The sequence below is a fragment of the Xenopus laevis genome, chromosome 9_10L (assembly GCF_017654675.1).
Source record: "Xenopus laevis strain J_2021 chromosome 9_10L, Xenopus_laevis_v10.1, whole genome shotgun sequence".
Classification (NCBI taxonomy): Eukaryota; Metazoa; Chordata; class Amphibia; order Anura; family Pipidae; genus Xenopus; species Xenopus laevis.
The window spans coordinates 91,140,456-91,158,773 of NC_054387.1; positions in this window are offsets into that span (position 1 = coordinate 91,140,456).

Here is an 18,318-nt window from a genome sequence, read left to right on the forward strand (position 1 = left end):
AATATTTTTATTCTTTTATTTCTTGTCACTGTTTTTGGGAGAGATTTAAAAAAGCATTAATAGAAATGGTTAAAATGTACTTTGTGTGCCTTGCCACATCTAATGCAGTATTTTACAATATCTGCTAGTACTGTATGCCTCTTTGTGCATGAGCTGTCTGACCAGTTGCCTTAGAGCTTTTTGCTTCCCAAAAGTTACAGTGGATTTGTGACAGGGTGTATAGTTCCATGCCCTAAATCTGTGTGAAATCATTGCCCACTTCTGAGGTTGAAGATTCCTTGACACAGTGGTGTTCTGTACAAAGCAGCTGAACTGTACATTCCATTTTGCTGGGAAAGCAGTTATAGAGGTGCACTGTCTCTAGAATGGCAGGATAACTAATATAATCTACTACACTCTCTGTTGTTAGTGCCCTTTACATTTTAACCCCAACTGTTGGAAATGTTAAGGCCTGGAGAAGAAACTGTAATAGTAAGGCTGAGTTATTTCAAACATGACACTAGAGACAACCTGCTTGTGTCTGATTCATTCAGGAAAATTCCAGACTCACTAATAACAGACAGATGTATTGCATCAAAGAGACAATAACCTCACTCATGCTCTTTCTACAACACTACTAAATATAGGGATTCCTATGAGGAGAACAGTGTATGAAAAGGCATTAAAAAAACTGACACTTGGGGTTGGAAAGAATGAACATATAAAAAAAATCATACAGCTTTTTAATGAATCTCTTCTCTTCAAAGGTGTCTGTTTTTTGGGTTGAAAAGGTTAAATTATATCTAGTAATGCCTTTTTCTTGTGAAAGGCAGACACGTGATATTTGAAAAACGTGTGCTTCTTCATAAAACATTAATGACAGGTTAGCATGCCTCATTAGGCTAATAGGACCACAATGTATTTTAATCTTTAACTTGATCAGAGTGTATCACAAGCAGTCAGGGGTGAAACCGCACATTGGAATGTTTTATGATTGAGGGGAACATTTCAAAATGCTTTTACAGCTCCCAGCCTCCTTGGGCTTCACAGTTTTGACAAATTACTTATTGATGGCTTATATTTAATGTTTTTTTAACTTGTTGCAGGAAGAAACAATGTTTCTATTATAGTACCCAAAGGATGCCTAGCAATGAATACAGAATTTGTTTGTACACTTATAAAATCACAATTAACTACAAGACATCTGCAATGTGTATACATATAAAATAATCTGTTTTCATCAAAGTATTATATTCAGATACTTGGCACAGTGATATATATATATAGTGGCAAGAAGCAACAACAGGGAAGACAAACATCAATATTCTGTAAATACATAGAGTTACAAAGCTGAAGTTCCATAAAACAGCATATTTGTCTCACTAAGAGCCCTACAGTGATCAAATACTGACATCTTGGGGGTTATTTACTAAACTCCGAATATCCGAAATTCCCAGAAATCTGAAAAATTTGTGATTTTTTTTATATAAATCTGACTTTTAAAAAAATCACAAAAACACGGCATCTCAAACCTGTCGAGGTTGCATAAAAGTCAATGGGAACAGTCCCATTTATTTTTGGTTATGTCCGGGGTTTCGGCAATTTCACAATGTTTTCGGAGCTTTCGGGTGAAAACTGTGAAAAATTCGGAGATTTCTGAGAAAATTTTCACGAAAAAATCGTGAAAATCTGAGCTTTTCCCTCAAAGGTGATTTTCGGGAAAATGTAATAATAAATAAGTGGGTTAAAAACCTGTGAGGGTTAGATCGGAGTTTGTAGCAGCCGATATTGAGATAAATTCGGACGTTGATAAATAACCCCCTTTATGTACTAATAGCTGTGAATCTAGATAAACACTTAAGTATGCATCTCACAATACGAAGGGGGTTATTTATCAAGGTCCGAATTTATCTCAATATCGGCTGCTACAAACTCTGATCTAACCCGCTCGGGTTTTTAACGCTTATTTATTATTATATTTTCCTGAAAATCACCTTTGCGGGAAAAGCTCAGATTTTCGCGATTTTTTCGTGAGTTTTCACCCGAAAGCTCCGAAAACATTGTGAAATTGCCAGAAACCCCCAACACAACCAAAAATCAATGGGACTGTTCCCATTGACTTTCAAGCAACCTCGACAGGTTTGAGATGCCGTGTTTTTATATTCTGGCTTTTTAGCCCTCGGGGTTTAATAAATTCTGAAAAATTCGTGATTTTTTTAAGTCCGATTTTATAAAAATAATCACAAATTTTTCAGATTTCGGGGAATTTCGGGTATTCGGAGTTTAGTAAATAACCCCCGAAGTGTAGTAAAATTTACACTTTAATGTGCCATGTCTCAAACCATGACACACACTTTTCATTCATATGCGTAACAGAATGCATTTATTGGGTGTTTCTCCTACAGCTGAAATACACCAACAGGGAAGCAATATGTGTGGCATAATCCTAAAGAAAAGAAAAAACTGGGGCTGACCAAACAAACATTACCAACTGTTCATATGACTGGCAAGCAGCTGCAGGCTTGTAAAGATATACATATATATGTATGTATAAAAGAAGGCTACAATAACACCTTAAAATGACCCTTTAAGACAAATTAATGGGCACTGACCTTTTGCACTTGGTACAATTTAGATAAAAAAGGAATGAAAAAGTCTAAAAGCAGACAGGAAAATGGATAGCATTAAACACTGTCAAATTCTCTTTTCAGCACAATCCCCTTTAACTGTGCATTTATCCACTCAGATCTTCACACTAAAATGAACTTTTACCTGCTTGCTATTTGCCCTATAACTGTATATCGTCAGTATTCTGTCCTAGAAAGAATCAAACAAAGACAGGACTCTTGTAATCTTAATCAGCACCTGGAAAATGCCCCTTTTTCCTTGCAAAAAAACACTGTACTAATTGGATGGGCCGGGCAGCAGAGGAAAGAAAGGCTGCCATCATAGTTGCCATGGTGACAGTGTGGCCCTATGTAATGGCCAGCTGCTTGTCTTTGTTACTGAAGACAGCTGAGGTCCCAGTTTTATGCAACCTATGGGCCACATATGTCCCCATCAAACAATCATTTTTCTCACCAAGTATCACACCTTTAGCGATCAGGTCGGATAAATTCAACCTAACACTCTACAGAAGCTTTACACCAAGGAGTATTATCTTAACACATTTAATAAAGGCTTTTTCTCCCTTCCAATAGCCTTTTTGTTGTCTACTAAAAATCCTATCAAAGGCAAAATTATGTTTCTGTGAGATTTGAAAAATGGTTCTGTGAGCAGAATATTATCCTAATGATATTATTTTTGCATTATTAATGTTAACATCATTTGTTACAGAGGAAGAGCTAGGAAAATCATCATTCTGTAATACTCTGTGAATAAAGGGTAATATGAAACAGTTCCATTAAAGCAACAAAGCTCAGCGCATTTCTTCATCACTTTGCTGAGAAAAGACAGAAATAACTATTCAAATGTACAATTTAGAGTCTGATCTACTCATATAACGTACAAAATATGGGGTTCCAGGGTTCCTGAGAAATAAAAGTGTTAATTGTAAAAATACATGGTATTATGGGTAAATTCATACAAATATATTAATGAATTCCAATTATTATTAGCATGTATTTTTAGAGTAACAACATATTCTGCAGCACTGTAAAATAAGTGGGTTTATACAGAATAAATACAGAATTACATACATAGGTGGAGTTCCCTACCCAAAGGAGATTACGATCTAAAAGAGAGCTTACAATCTAAAAGATTTTGCAACAAAACAAAGTGAATTTAAATTGAAAAATTGAAAGACAAATCTTAATTTGTATTTGAGCATTATTTATGGGGCAATGGAATTACATATTGGAGTTGTTGCCAGTTGTATGAGCCCATTAATGATGCTGTAAACTATGCCAACATAGGAATTAGATTGTGGAAGCAAGAAATGATGGGTGTTATATTTTGCACCAAGCTCTTACATTTTAATTTACTTGCACACCATATTGTGTACTAGTTTATTAAATGAAGAGCTAAAAGCAGTTTAGTTACAGCTGTGTGCACTGTGCTCCATTAATATATTAACTCTTTTGACGGTTCATAGCGAATACACTCACTAAGTGCACAGTGCATGTAGAATTAATTAGCATCTCTAGCAAAAAAAAACAGTGTGGGTTTAAGCATTTGATTGTACTCCACCCAAAAGTAGATCAGTCTACCCCAAGATAACCAACTTACCCAGCCTGAGCATTACTCTATCTTATCTATCTTGCAAGCTTAGGAATGGGTGTGGGGACAATTGGTGGAATTTTAGGGTTGGGGCAGACGAGCAGATTCGGGGAGATTTAATCTAATTGCCTCTTCTGTGTGGCGACAATCTCCCCGAACTGCCTTCCATCTGCCTTCCGTTTGTTAAAATGAAGAATTGCCTGCGCTAATACACTCGCGGCGCTTCGATTTCTGAAGTCACCCAAAGTTTCCTCATCATTCAAGCATACGGAAGGCAGACGAAAGGCAGTTCCGGGAGATTGTCGCCACGCAGATAAGGCGTTTAGTCGCCAGGCGACTAAATCTCCCCGAATCTGCTCGTCTGCCCAAACCTTAATGTTCTTCCTGAGCCCCAGTCTCAAATGGAGACTCATAGTCTATCATCATAATGTAGTAAGGGGTAATTTAAACGGGCTAGAGAAAGAAGTGTAAAGCTGGCCATAGACGCAAATATCTGATCGTACGAATTGAGGATTCGGACCGTGTGTGGAGAGTCCCGACATTTTTCGTCTGGCGGAGATCGTCGTTTGGTCGATCGGACAGGTTAAAAGATGTCGGCTGCCGATAATATCTCTGCATGTAATGCCGATCGTACGATTTTCAGTGGGAGACTGTCACTAGCTTTTGTTGGACATAACATTCGTACGATTGCTGTCAGGGGCAGAACATCGGCTGATCTGTTCTTTTCTGCTTTATTTGATCGGAATGGTTAGTGGCAGGTCAGGAAATGGGGATGTCCGATCATTCGATGATTCGTACAATCGGATCTTTGCGTCTATGGCCAGCTTTAGAGTGTGCCCCTTAATGCTTATTCAGCCAGTACTTTTAATGTGTCAGAACAACCACTTTTGCTCATATTTGTTTTTGCAAATAGTATGAAAATCGCAGCTAATTTCAAAATGGGATTGTGCACAGTCAGCAGGAGAAAACTACAAGGGCCGCGACCCTCAAAGGCTGTGTTGATCCAGGATGCCGATACAGGGGGAGACTCTTCCGGTGGTGGCCCCAGTGGGCCAATACTGGGTTTGGTTTACTTCTGGCACACAGTATTAAAACAGTAGAAGTATGCCTCACCTGCTGAAGCAGCTCATGTGGAAACCCTGAAATTACTGCCATGTTCAGGGTGGAGGAAAATGCAAGCTTTTGCATGTGTCAGTAGTTACACTTGCACAGGATTCAGTAGAAAAGACAAGACTAACAGAATGGCATTTAGTGCAACTATAAAGAAGAGCAAGGAGCATGAGCACGCATGGTGATGGGGCGCTGGGAGTGGCTGGTGGTGGGATGAGGGCCCATGCTAGGGGTAGGCAGACAGAAAACTGCTCTAGGCATGTGCCTATTCTGCTTTCCCCTAGTTCTGTCCCTGGTCTTAGGCTGGTGATGCAGGTGAAATGCTAATAGCAGATCTCATAGAACAAAACATTTGCTGACTCTCTTTTATGTGGCTTCCCACAAAGAGGGAATGATTTTTATGTGACGTTGACATGCCAGTTAGATGCCACATGAAAATACTTAGGGCAATAACTTGTGTAGTGCATACTTTTTGTTGCCCATCATGATCAACAAATGCTCAGAATTGCACTTTATTGGAATCGGCTGGCACATGGTTGCACCAGAGATCCCAGAAAATTGCCATTGTAATCAAGGAGAAGCAGTTCCAAGCATTTTGGATGGCAAGTTACCCATAAGCACAGTGTAAGCCATTAGTATACATACAAATTGTGTGCAGCAATCAGGCAATACACAGAGCACGAAGAATTAACATTGCTACAAAACAAAGGCAATGTACTGTACTCTTTGCCCTGCTGATAGCTTCATTTTCTTTAGTTTTGCCAAGAATATTATTCCATGAATGTTAGAGAAAGTTAGTCTAAAAAAGGAAAAGCAGACAGACTCCCAAGCACGTTACCCTATGCAGGATGAAAACATAAAAAGACAATCTGCCAACTTTCACATTTGTTCATCATTTAGTAAGTATGCTAAACATGCAATTCTTCTCTTTCATTCTGACCCAGTTGGTCTGCGCGCCTCCAATGAATGATGCAAATGTTTTTATTAAATGGTATGCTATATACTGTGTGCTGCATTCCCCTTCCACTTCTTTTTAACATGTTGCACATAATTGTACTTTATATATTTGTTTGTATATATTCTTGTATTGATCTGTTTGTTCTAATGTATTGTTCTGCTGTACAGAGCTGTGTACATATTGCTATATAAATAAAAATAAACATACATACATACATAGACATAAATTCGAAGTTTTTTTCCTTCTAATCCTTCACTCGAGCTAAGTAAATATGCCCCTTAGTGTGTGTATATGTTCCCACTGTACAGAATAGGCGCTTGATGGGTGGAAAGTGGTGGTGGGGAGATGGACTGGACCACTTTACACTAGGGAGGGGATGAGATGGACAGTACCACTTGACATGGAGGGAAATGGTTTAGGGGTGGATGGCTTTACCACGTCAAAAAGAAGAGAGGGGACAAGATAACCATGCAAATTCACAGAGGGGAGTGGAGATGGACCATATCACTTGAAACCAGAAAAAGGTAAAGATAGACTGTCAGTCTTCACAACAGGGGAGATGGACCATACCACTTCAAACCAGGTGTGGAATTTATCACTTGACTGGGGTGGACCATAACACTTAACGGCTGATGGACTGTACTACTTGATAATAGTGGGGGGGGGGATTGTAACACTTGAAAACATAAAGGATAGACCGTCACTTTACCAATTGATACTGGGGAGGGGTGATGGACCATAACACTTGACAGGTGGAGTAAATGGACTGCACATCCTAACAGTAGTGGCAGGGGAAGATGGACCATACCACTAGACACCTGGAAGGGGGAAATATGGACCATGCTACTTCACACTGGGTGTGGGGAAATCCTGCCCATGCGATGCTGCAGGCATTATACCTTGTGGAACTTGATGATGGTGGATATGGATAGATGATGCCACTTGTGTTAATTTTTAACTTTGTCCAGAACACATGGCAGTTGCATTTAAAAATAACTTTAAATGTGACATAATCATTGGTGAGTGATGTGAGGTTCTAGGGTGGGAGGAGGGTGGAAAGAGAATCTGTTACAAAGTATTGTAATGCTCAATGTACACTTCTAATCATTGGATGGTCTGTAGACCTACTCCAGTTTATGTTTGTGACCCTCATTTACAATTGTATTGGCATGTTGCATTTTGTTTGTGAACATGAATCTGCTTGGTGCAAATAATAAAGACATATATAAAAAAATTAAAAAAAAATAACTTTAAAAGCACTAAAATGCTAAGTTGTTTAGAATTATATCTTTAGGTAATATTTTATTTTTGGTCTGACATTCCCTTTAAAAGTAATGGCAAATGGTGTGATTTTGAACATTTGAAGCATCAGCCTTTTGCCGCTCTGCTGGACAGTGACAACATGGTCCATATTGCCCCTTCATTCCTTTGAATTGAAGTCATCTGGGGCCCATCTTTTACAGGAGATATGGAAAAGGCCACATTTTTTAATAATAATCTTCTGCACAAAGTTAATGGAGGGGTAATCTGGATTGTTTTGTTCTGTGTCCATGGGGCTTCAAATTGTCCCGCCCATGTACCAATACCCTAAAAATAACCATGCTCACCCAGTCACATTCCTAGACTAATCAGTATAATCCTCTGCATTATCTAGAACCATTGAGGCTATCATTCTAATTGTTAGGATTATCAGTGAACACTATTATCTTGGATACGTTATTGCAGCATTGATTAAGATAACTAGTCTCTTTTCAGAACTGTGGACATCATTAAGTTACTCTGTTGAAAGGACAACTTGGTGTTTTAGCTGTGCAAAGCAGGGTGGCGAATGGCAGACAGAATTGTTAAAAATAAAAAGAACTTGAGGAAAGGCATATATAATAAGTATATATACAGATCTGCTATCTCACGTATGCACATCATGGCCCCATTATGTATGAATGGATATCTTACAGAGTGAAACATTATCCTGAGACCTGGGGCCTGTGGATTTCAAGCATGTGACTATGATGAAATGTCAGCTTTCATGATAACTTAAGTATTATCTTATTATAAATTAGCAAATACAATATAAGATGCCTATCACCTTTTGTGCTTATATGTTTTTAATGACTGATGCACTTTGCTTTGCATGCAGTGACTTGTTTTAAGCTAAGCAGTTTATGTGTTAAGTTGATCAAGGAGGGATATTTTTGCACTAATAATTAATTAATACCTGTTGAGTGTCAAGGTATCCTTCTTTATTGCTTTCTTTTGTTTTTTATTTATAGTTTGGGGACCAGAGCATATCCCACTTAGGGTGTAGGTTAGCCCAAGTAATAACTCGCACCATTTCTATATCTATAGTATGGTTCAGCAACTGATGCTATTATCAGGTGATAATAGAAATAAACACCCAGTGCATTGTACTGCAGGGATTAGAGCAGTATACTGATTATCTGTTATTGAATATTTATATATTTCAATAATAAAATTTCATTGGAACACAAAGGCTCAACAGCAGGAAACCATTTCTTGAGACTGTGCATTTATTGTTCCATTTCGCACTGGTAGTGGGGGAACAAGGAACTGAGATCATAAGGCTTGGTACATACCAATAAAAGGCATAAATCTTTTACTTATTTATATATTTAGTTGTTTTCAGATTAATATGCAGACAACCCCATTACTTACTGGTTACTATGAGCTAGCACCTATATTAATAAAAAAAAGCCCTACATTGATCCACCATCAGTAGGTCCACTAAGGGTAGAATTGCCTCAGCCTTGCATGGATTTAAGTCTATTTCTACATGGTACTTATTATATATAATTCACAAAACCACACGCCTATAATCTTAAATGTAATTTCCTACAATGCTAAATATATTAATTTAAAAAAAATTCTGCAGAGTTGTACTGAACTCTAAATCCCATCCCTTTAATTCATTTCACATAAATAGTGCTTTAGATGAATACATACTACTTAACTACAGAGAAATTAGTCTGCAGCACATATCAAAATTAATTGCAGACCAGCCATGCAGCATACAGATATATTATATATATCAAGTTTTAAAGGGAAAGTTCTGGTGACCCTACTATATGCATACATGCTAACATTTCCCTTTATGGAACTTTGATCTGATTTGAATTGATCTCATTTTTAAAATAAAAAAACACAACCAAACTGCCATACCCGATTTTACCTTATTTATTGTTAAAAAAGCTTTATTTGGGTAACAACTTGATTAAATTGAGTGAAACCAGAATCATACAGATTTTTGTGGCTTTTTCCTGAATTGCTTGAATTTTTTCTGGCTTTTCCCGGAAAAGCCCAAATTTTCGGATTTTTGTCCGAAAAGTCCAAAATGATGGGATTTTCAGACTAATTCCAGTGCAGACCACAGAAACTTGAAAATTGGATAGGGACCTCTGCCACTGACTTGTACACAACCTCGGCAGGTTTGAGATGGCGGATTTACAGATCCAGGCTTTTTGCTGCACCGGGCTTGAATAAATCTTGAAAACTTCGAGTTATTTAAAAAGCCCTGGAATATGACTAAAATACTGTATTTTATATACTGCACAGTTTAAAGGTTTAGCATCTCTGTAACAGTAACAATCCTTAAAGGAAAACTATACCCCCCAAATAATGTAGGTCTCTATAAAAAATATATTGCATAAAACAGCTCATATGTTAAACCCTGCTTTATGTAAATAAACCATTTTCATAATAATATATTTTTTAGTAGTATGTGCTATTGGGTAATCATAAATAGAAAATTGTCATTTTAGAAAATAAGGGCAGCCCCCTTGGATCGTATGATTCACAGTGCACATAAACATACCAAACAAACCATACATGTTAGGTCACATGAACCAATTAACAGACAGAGTTATGCTTTTGCTTCCACACTTCTTTAATATGCTACATAATTTGATATAAACTATCTGTTGCTTTAGTATTAAAGCAAAGTAAAGCAAAGTTTTCCTTTAGGTCATAGATCACCCTTGTATAATGAGTTTATATTTTATAATATCCAGAATATCTGGAGTTGGTCCCTAAACATGGGTTACCAGCCTATAAACTATGCAGCTTAGCTTCCTGACATTGAACACTGAGCCAAGCCTCTGCTCACCTCCTTCATATGGCAGCTTTAGGAGATGGGTCAATAGCCAGGGTATCCTTGCACTATTTCTGTAAGGGCTCTTACACACGGGCGTTGTGCACTCCCCTGCGTTGCACTTTCTTCTGTTCAGCCACAGGGGAGCGCAGGAGTAGACGCACTGAATTATTGTCAATAAAAATGCAACATGCTGCTACGCAGGTAAAATGCCTGCGTTTGGCACTTACATGCGTCTGTGTGAGTACAGCCCCATTGACAATAATTCAGTGCGTCTACTCCTGTGCTCCCCTGCGGCTGAACAGAAGAAATCGCAGGAGAGCGCACAAACAAACGCCCGTGTGTAAGAGCCCTAAAGGAACCCTTTGCTGATGTGTCCACCAGCTTGATAATGACCTGCAATCTACAATTAGTGCACTGCAATATGATCAGATGGGATGCTTGCAATGAAGTACAGGCAAGCTAAATTAATTAATGCACTTGCTCAGATAATTAATGCACATGTTGCCAAGCAACAGTGCAGCCAGATGTTTCATAGTAAACAATGTGATTAACAGATATGGAACAGTTTATTTTCTTTTGTAAAGCATATTCGGGGGATTTCAATATATTTTATGCATGTGGAGCTATATGTGTGAATATATTTCAGTTCTTTATTTTATTTCATATCTACCCACCTCAAAGCTATGGCTCAGGCTAAGTATGTGGCATCTTTGCAACAGATTATCATATCCTCTCTTCTCTCTCTGTACTGCACAAGGAAGAGCTAGACTGTTTAAACTAGCTGCACGTTTGAAGGTGTGTTTTTTAAACAGCCTAGTTTATAGTGGACATACAAGGATAGAAAAGGTTTCCAGCTTCCAGCAGAGCTCTCTAAATTCAGCTGCATATAAAGTTAGTGGCTATGAAAGGAAAGAATAGATTTCTTTGAAGCAGATGGCAAATAATACACTTCCTTCAGACGTGCTCCCCTATTCAGCAGGTTAAATTCATTAAATCCTCTATCAGTATCTTTAATGCCTCTCAGGTCCCTCTGGGTGAATTAACCATAAACTCCTCCATTTGTATAGTGAAATTTCGCATCTTAGTGGGAGTTCAGCTGCAAGAGGGAAGCCTTAAAATCTGTGCTTTTCAACACAATCTTACATTATAGCCCCTGACATTTATATGCAATCTAATGAGGAACAGTATGAAAAAAGAGCGCCTGGCACTCTACACAGGGTGCAAGAGGTACAAAGGTTTTTTTCTTTAACTTAAGTTTAGGAGCAAATTGTGACTTGCATAAATAACGGTAAATCTACTTGCTTCATGTATTGATACATAATATGATTCATTTAGCAGCTACAATTGCAATTGCATAAAACATGGAAATAGATAATAGGTAATGCAGCATTGGATGAAGAACATGAAATGAAAACAAATACATATATTCTCAATAGGCCACTAGTAGAGACATGCAATAAATTGAAAAGCATGCACACAGTTATTGTTCATACTTGCAATTTTTATATTATAAAGTATTATATTATATTAAATATAAAGATTGATCCTGGAAGGAGCACACACCACTAAAAATCAAATGCCTGGGTGCTGGTGAATAATCAACAAAGAAGAAAATTTGAAAAATAGTTCTATTTCAAGCTTGAAATAATACTATTTTTCGCTTTTTAAAGATAGTGCTATGTTCTGTTTTTTCTTATATATATTTATATATATGCAGTAGTGAATGATCAGCATACTCATAGAAGTAACTAAAGTGTTTTATTGGTAACACAGCATTATTATCCGACGTTTCGGTCCCACCTGGGGACCTTTCTCAAGGATAATGCTGTGTTACCAATAAAACACTTTATTTACTTCTACAATGAGTGTGCTGATCCATCACTACTGCATATATATAAATATTGATCGTGCACCTCTACTCTATCTACTCTACCTGAGATTGAGTGCGGACACCCAAAGCATTTCTATATTTATATATATATATATGTGTAAGAATTATGGTAAGAATTGGCTCACCTAGACTGGAAATCCATTCTGAACCCCAATAATGTTAAGAAAAATGTTATTTCAAGGTATTGTTGCAACTCAAGCTAATGAGCTCTTCAAAGCCAAGCCACTGGTTGGGATCACTGCTCTATGCTCTTGTGCCTGGAGCCTCATTGCTCTCTGCATCATATGTCAATTTAGGCAAAAGGTGCAGAGTACAAAGCTATTACATACTTACCCCAAAAGATTTATGTTGTTATTGTCACAAAAGGTAGGAATTACCCTCTGCCTCAACTTTTTTCATGCTTGCGTTGCTCTCCAACTCTTTTTACTTTTGAATGTGGCTCACAGGTAAAAAAAACTTTGGGGACCCCTGCCTTAATAGGTAGCACAGTAAAGCCACAGCTGACTTGTGCCAAGTAACTCAAATGCTAATACTATTAATGGTGTATCCAACACGTTTTCCTAGTTTACCAACAATGATACAATTGTGCATCAATATTGTGGTGGACACAACTTAGCATACACCCACAATTACCTTGAAATTCTGGGAAAAATGTTGCCTCTGTGCCTTTATATGTTTTCCTACCAGTATGTACTAAAATCTGAACATTGTTACATCACTTGATTTGTGTTTCTGGCCTGTATCCTATGCTTATTCTCATTGAACTGTTTTTGCTTTTCTTACCTTCTCCTATACAATCACTTTAATGGTATATCATTTAATAAGCCGCTAAGATGTGTGATTTCTTTAACGAGACCTCCAAGTGCACCTAGACTTCTTTTGGGGTAGCACAGGCAATCTGTATGTGCAGTTATAGCTTTGGTTGCTAAGAAATTAGGGCCATACTTTTAGAATGGGCTTTGCAATCGTATTACTGCAAGTCATTAGTGCTACTAATTGGACAATCATCTGACAAGCACCTTATTATTTAACGAGAGGATAGAAATGCAGTAAACAAGAAGATACAATTAAATAAGCCTTTATGATTTGAGATGCTGTATCTGCTTGTAATGCTGCTCATTCCCAAGTGTTTGAAGATGGAAATGATATAAGAGTATATTTCACTGAAAAACTCCTTTCTACATGAAACTCTACAATACCTTAATAATAGGTTATCTTTTTATTGCTACAATTAAAATTACTGTAGTATGAAAGTTTCACAATAATTTGTTTTTGTATAGAAAGAATACTCCGATTTCCAAGGACCTGATATACCTGGATGCCTAAATAACAGGATTGCGGAATAATGCTGGAGCCATTCTTCCCATGTTAGAGCATTTTAAGGGGGTTATTTACTAAAACTGAAATTTATCTCATCTTTTCATTAAACCAAGCTTGATCAAACTCACATCCATGATTTTATCTTATTTAAATATAAATAACTTTAAAAAGTTTGGTTTGGGAAAGACTCGATAGAATCAAATTGTACACAAATATTTTTGTATTTGACACCTGAATCGCTCAATTTTTCCAGGTTATCGCCCGAAAACCCCGAATTTTTTGGATTATTGGATGAAACCCATCATAAAAGGGACATTTGCTATGGACTTCTACATGACCTTGGCAGGTTTGACGTGACGGATTTTTAGATATGGACTTTTAGCAGCTTCGGGGTAAATAAATCTCGAAAAATTCAAGTGTTTTTTTGTCCCACGAAAAATTTGAGTTTTTGTCCAAAACACGACCAGATATAAATCAAGGTTTAGTAAATAACCCCCTAAGTGTTATGTATAGTGTAACACATTTGGGGTGGAGGCCCATGGCAGTAAGTAAGGGGTACTTACTTTGCCTCTATAGGGCCACTATACCCCCTCCAGAACTGTGCTGGGTTATACACAATACTCCACTCATGTTTAAGAACTCCCCCAGGCTGATCTGGTTGTAAATCCTTGTATCTTAATGTCATTTGGCATGGTCATGGCCTATGCAAAAAACGTTACACTTCCTCTGATCTATGCAGAAGCAAATGTAACAATATTAGGATCACACTGAATTGCACAGAGCAAGATGTTTACCACTGAAAAAATATTTGGTCAAAATCTGTTGTTTTTCATCCGTTGGATCAGTTTGAATATTGTTTATTTCCTGCAGTAAACATATTTCTCTTGACATTCCAGGAATCCATTCCCTAAGCTGATTCTTTACTGGTCACATGCTCCCCCGCATGGCCATATGCTGCCATTACAACTGGTAACAAAACAACTTCAAGCCCAGAAAAGATAAAGGTTCAGGAGGCTTTCTAGGATGTAGGCAAACTTTAATCATTACTTAAATCCAGCAGATACCTTCTATTAATCACAGTTTTCATTTGCTAATTCATTATGTGATCTACAAATGCTGAATCTCAGTAAAGTGTGCATTTGTTTTGTGTTGGTAATATGAAACCTGCCCTTTACATGTTAATCTTGATATGGATATCTAATCATCTAAATCTACTGACACTACTAATTAATGACAAATTACCATAGTTTATTTTACTATGTCTGGGTGTTTACGCAGGCACTAGACAAGGAGTGGGTGGGTGAAGCAAGGGAATGCAACTGAGACCTAAAAGAGAAGACTAATTACAAACAGTGTGGTTGTTAAAATGTACAGTATATCATTTTATATAGAATTGGGCGTTGCATTTTCGGTCAGATGTGGCCTTGCCTTTAATGCAGAACATCTTAGACATGAAATAATCGTTACCCACAGATTTAAATATGCTTTGTAATTTCAATACAGCCATATTTAAACATCTCAAATTCTTAATTTCTGAGCTATCCTCAACGGCAAATTTGGCACCAGTCCAAAGCTGCGCCCAGACATGTTATTTTCTCTTCAGTGTATTTTTGGGGGATGCTTATCCAACTAACTGCTTTGAAATTCACTGTGAAAACTATATGGAGTCTGCTTTCCAGCATGCAAAAAAAAAAAAAGAAAAAGAATGGTCACTAATCACACGTTTCTGTTTGATTGGCAGCTCAGCAAACAGAGTGGGAGTGAAAATTAGGCAGGTTTGAAAACTAATGGCTGCAGTGGGTGTGAAAAGAGACCAATCCCTTCAGGGTCTTCACTGCTGGGAGGTCAGCAAAGGATACTCTATTTTCCTTGTACTTACTGCATTTTCTTAATGTCACGGATAAATGAGTACCAATTTCTGGAACAGGCCTTTCTCAATCTAGATTTTTTTTCAATTTATTTGTGTCTGTGTTAGGTTATTGATAAAACCTTAAGCTTTGGTGTCTTTGTTTGCCAAGGAAGAAAAAGACTGGTCAGCTTTCCTTTGTAATATCTGATAAAAAAAAATGACTGCTAAACAAGCAGTGTAGTTCCCTCCATCCAGCATTAAACCACTTTTGCTCTTCTTCAAATGCTGGTTGAAATGGAAGCGACATTGCCTATGCCTACTGCACACAAGACAGACAATATGAAAGTGCACTAGTCTTTACACTTGACTTGTTCAAACTACAGACTTTTATCCAATTGCTGTCAAACTGGCAGTCTGTAGCAAAAGACAAATGTCAGTTCTTTGACTGGGACAGCGACACTCACCTCTGTTGAGTTGTATTGGAAATAAATGCAATGTGATTTTTTTTTCCAATACAACATTTTTATCGGACTGTTCAATGGAAGCAAATAGATGAAAGCACCACCTGTGCAATATAGGCAGGCAGTCCAAGTGCAATCTAACCAAAGTCTATAGTCTGAATAAGACATAAACGGGGGATGTAATTAAAGTTGCAAACAGCAAAACAATTTGAACCAAGAAGAATAAAAATCCACAGTGTCCTTTTTTCTATGTAGTTTAAAATTCCACTAAGAAATATATAAGAGATATTAAATAAGTGAACCAATTTATGATCATGGTTTATCTTTTTTAACAATTCGAACCAATAAGAATAGAAATCCACATCTCACAATGTAATATTGTTCGTTTTATAACATTGACTGTGCATTGGCACAAACTATAAGATTCGCAAACCGTCTTCCACTGTCGGAAGTGGTCGCTAAACAGTTTCCAGGTTCGCCAAAGCTATATAAAATTCGCACAAAGCAAAATTTGTTCACGCAAAAGTTTTTGCGTTGCGAATAGTTTTTCCGTTACCGACGTTTTTTTACATTCCCCCGAAAGTGTCCTTTTTTCTATGTAGTTTAAAATTCCACTAAGAAATATATAAAAGATATGAAATAAGTGAACCAATTTATGATCATGGTGTATCTTTTTTAACTTTATGGCAATGGAAGTCTATGTGCATTAAATTAAGTGTCATATCATCATCATCATCATTTATTTATATATAGCGCCGACAAGATAGGTAGTGCTTATACCTGGAAAATTCTGATCTGGGAGTAGATTGAAACCAGCAAAGACTTTTGTAACTGCAGCTTAAATGACTTATAAACTTTCTTTAGAGTCACCAGGGAGTTGAGGACTGTGCTATGTTTTGAGAAGAAGTCCACTGGAATGCACCTGAGGCTACCCGTTCATACCACTGGCTGGGGAAGGGGGAATGACGGAGGCTTTGGAAATAATAAATTTACTATTTGTTGTGAAAGAGTAAAGGCTAAGAAGCAATTTTTGGATCCACCTTTAAAAAGCCCTTACTTTTTCCAAGAAATATAATTTTATTTCCTGAAGGTGAGAGGTGCTGGAGGATTTCCTGATAAACTCTGTGATCCGATAAAAGTAAAAGCCAACTTAAAAGCAGTGTTTTCTGGATCAAATTAAAGTGTGAGGCCATTGTCAGATGTTTCACAAACACTGCCTGCAAGTTATTAACGTATCTGGTGGTGTTCTAACATTACACAGGTCTCGACAACTGCGAAATAACCGTTTACACAAACATAATGACAAAATAAATGACAAATATTACTGCAGTGACAAGTTATGTGAAGTGGGCCTCTAGTAGGGGTTTACAGTGCTCCCTTTAATCCACAGAAGCCTAGCAAAGGCCCAGAAGGACTACAGCACCCCTGTTTGTAGCTATTTTCATCCTGCTCAATCATAAACCTGAGGATTTTATCAGGAACCAGAAACTTGGCAGTCAGTATATAAGGCCCATATATGTTTAGCTTCCTGTGGCAGCACATGGCAATGCATTTGATAGCACGTACTATACACGGGAATCATATAAGGTGAATTTCAGTGTATAAACCAAAGAACTGATCCTGTACAAGGATGTGAAGTAGTGAAGGTGCTGGGCTTCATCAAAATTTCACTTGAACAAGCGGCAAGAAAATTAAATATGGTGTTGTCAGCGGGTTCAGCTAATACATATATGGGCTCATGCACCATACTAGTTAGTAAAAGCTGAAACTCACTACTCTCCTCTGAGAGCAATTTGTTGCACTCCCCTTAGTGTTTAATTCTCAATGTTGCCCCATGTGACTTAAGCCTTAGGAGGGCAAGTAATTATTTTGTGCACATGTGCCGCAGGGAACCTGGAGCTCTTCTGCTGATGTTGAACTATAAAGCCCAACCTGTGCAGGGAATACTGGAAGCTGGAGCTCAACAACAGCAGCAGATTGAAAACTTCAAGCTAATGTGTGTATTATCAGGAGACCGTAACACCTGATCTTTGGCAAAGATGACCCAAACCAAATGTGTACAATGCAGTTTCCTCCGTCAATCCACTTACAAAGGTGGGAAAGGACTTATGAATTTTATAATAATTCTCTGCTGCTTTATGTGACAAAAAAAATGAGGTAGGGCACGATGCCAAAAAAGGCATACAATGTGTGGATAAGATCATTGTGCAGATTTAAATAAACTTCTCTCTGCATGGGAAGCTGCAGCGTGACCCTAGAGGCAGATATACTATGCAAAGAGCACAGAGGTCACAAAGCAAAAAGGGAGGCATAAACATTATATCCGACATCACCACTGCCCTGAACAGCTGCCGTCCTTTACTCATGTGCAGGCCAGATTATCTCACGCCACTAGGAATTTGCTTCATACACTCTCTCTTGCAC